Genomic DNA, 6,119 nt, shown 5'->3' with positions numbered 1-6,119 from the left:
AATGTGAAACTCTGTTTGAAGCTGCGCCTTGTCAAAATAAATCAAAACCTATATGACTGGACCATGTGGGACTTTAATTTGAAAGGACAGACACAGGAAGTGGCCATGTTCAGCACTCAGACAGGGGTCACGTTACAAACCAGTTACAACCGACAGATATCTTTCCCTTCTTCTGTAAATATTCAGTCTGATAAATAAAAAACTGATCATGTTAGCGCCCGACCTCGGTTTTCCAGTTGGTTAAAGATGCGGCATGTATACGGCCCCTAATTTCCAGGGCTGGTACCTGCGGTTATTCCACAGGCAAGTTAATAACATGTCAGGCAGGAAATCCAAAGTTTGGGATCATTTTGAGAAGGTGAAGGACGAACCCAAGGTGATATGTAAACTCATCTTCATTGGTTGACTACAAACATGACGTATCATCTGAAACATGGAAGTAGCTACATGCCCATTAGCCCACAGCGTCATTAACAGGCGGCTCGCTCAGTGTGTGACGTGCACTTGTAGATAAAATATAGGCCTATATTAATGAAGGTTCATTAGTACGGTTTTGTATTTCTCTGTAATGTAGCACAGTGTTAACAATGTTACTGATACTATTATTTCTCACACCTTCAACTCAAACCATTGTGTTGCCCCGCATAAAATATATCATTTAATAATTACATTAATATGGTAAACATGCAGGTGACTAGTCAACTAATGGCCCTAAATGACGACTATTGGCTGACAAGGAAATTCTTAGTCAGGAGCAGCCCTAGTTATTGGTGACAGTGATGGTGACTCTGTTATGTTCAAGTGTCCCAGTAAGCCCAGTGAGCCAGCATGCATGATAAGAAGACTCTAAATTGGAAGCAACTAAATGGATTTCAGCCATAATTCATGACATGCCAAAACGACTTGTGTAAAAAAGGTCTCTCTGCTAATCCTGTCCTGATTGTTTCCCTTTTATGAGTACTCTCACACTAAGTATTAGATTTATTTTCATTTTCTGCCTCAAGATCACGGGGAGGTCTTACCATGATAGGCCAAACTTCAAATGTTAGCCTAAAAACAAAAAAAATAAGAAAATAAATATTAATTATTTTAATGTCATTGTGAAACACCCTGTAAATTATTTCAACAAATACGTCTATATATATTTTATATATACATACATATACTCTTTTCCACTGTGAAAGTGTCCATAATATAGCAACAGCCTCTGTGACTGTCACTACTGCTTCTATCTCTGGTACCTTGCAGTTGGCCCTCTCTTTTTCTCAAGCTTTTTTTTCCATGTCTTTTTCTTCTCACCAAGTTAACAAGACCAGTGCTTATGACTGGATCTTTGGCTGGAGATCTGATAAACAGAGATTCTCCAGCGTGTTTGTATTCTCGCCTTTCCATAACAGCACTGATAACATGATCCAGGATGGATGGCAAGAGGGAAGGGACACACTGCAACACTCTTGGGAACAGTGCTGGGCAAGTGTGCTCCACTTAGTGTTCTGCCAGAACAACTCTGACAGCATGTTAATGCTAGTGAGGCGACGGGTGCCAATACTCTATCCCGTATTAAGGTTTTCCACTAGAGCAGATGCCATATGTTCCTTTCTGCCACAGCCACATGTCCCCTTCCCTTTCAGCTTTGCCTTAAAGGGACCCAGTGTAAATGAGGGAAAAATCAACAGATTTTCCCTCAGCTTTCTGTTGCTAATGTGTCTCTGTGTTCAAAAGCCAGCACAGTTGGGAAAAGAACAGTCTTGACATAAATAAATAAATAATAGGAAACATCACTATTCTTTTTTTCCCCTCACAGTTAAAACACCCTGTTTTACATTTGTACCAGCTCCCTAGTTTTCTCAAGGAATGGATTTCCATATGGAGGATGATCTTTGGCATATATTGCAATCCTGATTTATACTGAAGGGATGAAACGTCTTCTGCTGGAATATTGGTATACTGGATCAAGGACACGAGCACAAGTATGTAAAAGTGTGTGTATGTAAAATAGGAAACCATAATATAAGATGGAGAGAGGCAAAGCAAACACAAATAAGTAAAAAATAGTGTGCTCTGACACAAAAATAAAAAATATGCAGAGATCAAATCAGTGTCTATTGTCCTCATTCACTTGTCTTCCCTTGCTTTGTCTGTTTTTCTTTGGATGGAAGTTCGCTTGTGAGCGTAAGTGCAACAGAGGAAGTGTGTTTTTTTTAGCTACAGCTACAGACTCCTGCTGTTGTTTTTCCTTTTAAAGGCAAACCTTTGCGCTGTTCATCAACTTACATCAACCCGAACAACCTGACAGAAAGAGAGTGTCTATTTCCATGCTCCACAGTCACACAGTTAGTTATCATTTTCAGGGAAACACACACACATATTTGGTTGATGGTTTGGTTTGTGTATGTGTATCTTATATCATACATAAATCCACGTGTGTGTGTGCGTACTCTTAAGCAGTGGTATCCAACTGGTCCAGCCACGGGGTCCAGATTTGTCCTTAGTCATTAGTTTAAGGTCCAAGTGTTTAAAATATTCAGCGTCATACATGTATTTGGCCATGTCGTCAAGCTAGTCGCTGTCTTTTTTACAGTAAGTAGCTTTCTGTCATTCACTCACTCTACAGCAGGAAACGGTGCTACAAAATAAAATCTCTGTGCCAGATATTCACTGTACTTCAAAATAAAGTGCTTTTTACAAACCTGACACATTCATGAGTCACTTGCGGTCCATTTAGAATGAACCTGCAACCCACTTTTGGATCATGACTCACCAGTTGGGAGCCACTGCTCCAAACAAAAATGGTGTTCTTCGGCTCATAGTCATAGGGGAATCTGTTTCAGCGCTATATAGCACTCATCTTTTATAGGTGCTATACAGTGCCTTCATCAAACTGTGCTATAAAGTCATATTAGAGCTGCCATGTAGCACTATGTTGTTTTTTCATTTTTGAGCCTGGGCTACCATGACTGATGCCACATAATAGCACAGAGGAGTCAATGTGCTTCTAAATGACAGTCCTCTATGAATGATTATGAATCATTTCTAATGAAATATTGACTTAAATATTAACGGAGGAAGTAACTTAAAATTAATGGATTGAAATGGTGGTGATGAAAATGCATGTGAATTGAAACAGAGCGTTAAACATGGATGGGAAGTGAAAAAACAGAGTGATAAATTATCAAGTGATCTGATTAATTTAAAGCTGATGCGATTAAAACAGTTGTGTTTGGATGAAAACAGAGACATGTTTCATCACTCACCTCAGCTTATATTCGTCATCTATCATTCACGACACAAAACTGCCATCTGTCATTTAAAGAAAGCGGCCTCGAGGGTGGAAGTAATAATGAATAATAAAAAAATCAAAGTGATGAAAATGCTTAATAATGGAAGTGATAAAATGGATGTGAATTGAAAAATAGTGAGTGAGATGATGACTGATGATGTGGATAGTTTTTATTCTTTACTCAGTAAACTAAACCAAACTACGCTGAAGAACCAGTACAGAACCTCTAACAAACAATACAGGGACTTTAAAGGTTCTTTGAATGGCAGCAGTGCTATATATCACCTCAACCCATGCTAAAGAACTGCTGAGGAACCAACATTTTTCTGTGTGCACCACATAGAACATTTATCATTTATTATATTGCTAGTCCTGTTTGTATCCACAGCCCTCTGTACTTTACTCTGTGATTCAGTCACATCGCATTTTCTTTGCAAACCTTAGGGGACTGCAAAAAAAAAAGAAAAAGATAGTACCAGTGGTGGATTGTGTCTTCAAAGGTATTTTCATGATTCCATGAACGTTGTCTGTAGGGAAGAAAAAAATATCTGTCACAGACACTCCACTGAGCTTCAGCCACAGGCTTGATAGCAGGCCTGTTGGTGACAGCACAAGCCTTGTTGGAAGATGATGATGCAGAGTCTGTGTGGAAACACTAGCAAGACGAAGCAACCAGTTGTGTGGCCTGGTCTGCAATCACCCCTCCCACCTGCAAACTGGTTTTCGACTCTAACCAGCCTCACTGATAGCCTTGACGGCGTCCTCTATCCTCACCAACCAGCCACAATTTACTGCCTACCCAGGGGTGGAGCTTCCAACAGGCTACAGGCTAATCTGAGGATGCTGAGGGAGAATCTGGGCACAAACTACCACTAGCTTTACCGATGTTGTAATCAAAGGGTGCTTTCACCCCTGCCCTGTTTGGTTCGGTTCAATTGAACCCAAGCTCGATTGCCCCCTAAGTGCAGTTTGTTTGGGCAGGTGTGAACACAGCAATCGCACCCAAACAACTGTACTGAGAACTTCTTGAGGAAGTGGTCTTGGTCCAGTTACAAATGAACTCTGGTGCGGTTCGTTTGTGGTGAGAACGTATTCCAACCTCGATCCGAACCAACTGCAGTCACATGACACATTGTTTGTGTTAAACATGAGCATGTTACAGTCCTGGAGGATTATTAATGTGCACCTCCTCCTGTACTGCCTTAATATGCACATTCAGCACATCCAATGCATCAAAACATTGTTTTCTAGTTGGAGCCGCGCCTCGTTTTCAAACTGTGTGGCTTGACTAAAATGAACAATGACAGCAATATAGTCCACGATGAGCAGCGCTAAAATCAACCTGCATAGTTGTCCCTCCATTGTGACATTAGAAAGTGTCACATTTATCTTGCAAGTGTACTCTTCTTCAACGTTTTGTTTACTTCCTGGATTTTTCCCACATGGAAATTCTGACCAATCAAGAGCAGCTTTCTCGCTCAAGGCATTTGATCTGGTCTGCTTGTAAATGCTGCCGTGAGAACACAAACCAACTCTAGACAATTATGCAAATTTGTAACAAAATTAGTCCCTGATTCAGACCAAAGCAAGACAACACTAGGTCTAAAGCACCTAGAGTCAGCACCAGTAAGGTCAGGATGAAGCAGTCACAAAAAGGTCCTATGCATGCTGGCTCACTGTCACACTGGCCTGACTTACTGGGACACTCAAACAGAACACAGCCGTCATTACTCTTATTAGTACACCTGTGACGAGACAAAATGTCCGCTGTGAGAAAGGCCTGTTGCTCTCCCACGTGTCTTGCATCAGTGGTTAACGAGACAGACTGCAGACCCACGTGTGCCACATCAATGCTGACCTGCCAGTCTCATCTTCCACTAAGATAAATACTTGTCATAAGACATTCCTGTCTCCCCATTTCTTTGCGTCCTCCCTCATTTCCCTTCATTCTTCTTTTCATCACATCTCCATCCCTCTGTCTCTCTCCAGTACATCATCTGGTTTGAGAAAAAAAACACCTCAGGTTTGTTTTTGTTGCTACCATGTCCACAAGTCTGTCATATTGAGTTGGGATCATCATTTATTGGGTAGATCTCTTGTTTTTATATTTTTTCTCCTTTCTTCCCTTGCTCCATCTCACTACAGCTCATATTTATCCAACATTAGCCCCATCTGAACCAAACCTACTTGTTTTGAATTCCATTTGTATGACAAGATATTTCCCGGCACCTCATAATGAAGAAAGGGATGAGTTTGTTTACTCAATTTACCAACATATCCATCAGACTCAGTTTGGATTAGTCTTTATTTTTGGGATGGATTTACTTTTCCTATCAATCTCTGTTTTGCACCCTTGGTCTCACATTTCTCCCTCTCCCTCTCTCCGTCTGTTTCAGTGTTCAATGTTAATAATTTTACAGGAAGGACATCAGCAAACTTTGCCAAAACATGGACATAAATGTAAACTGTACACTGAATCCCAAACCCTAGCTAGTGAAGTCAACCTTTCCTCATCGACATGTATCATGTGGCCAAGTAACTTGTTAGGTACCTGTGTGGAAATACACTCACTGGCCATTTTATTAGGTACACCTGTTCAACTTCTTGTTAACGCAAATAGCTAATCAGCCAATCACATGGCAGCAACTCAATGCATTTAGGCATGTGGACATGGTCAAGACAACCTGCTGAAGTTCAAACCGAGCATCAGAATGGGGAAGAAAGGTGATTTAAGTGACTTTGAACGTGGCATGGTTGTTGGTGCCAGACGGGCTGGTCTGAGTATTTCAGAAACTGCTGATCTACTGGGATTTTCACACACAACCATCTCTAGGGTTTA

This window comes from Epinephelus moara, chromosome 2, assembly GCF_006386435.1.
Source record: "Epinephelus moara isolate mb chromosome 2, YSFRI_EMoa_1.0, whole genome shotgun sequence".
Classification (NCBI taxonomy): Eukaryota; Metazoa; Chordata; class Actinopteri; order Perciformes; family Serranidae; genus Epinephelus; species Epinephelus moara.
This window is presented reverse-complemented; position numbering follows the sequence as displayed.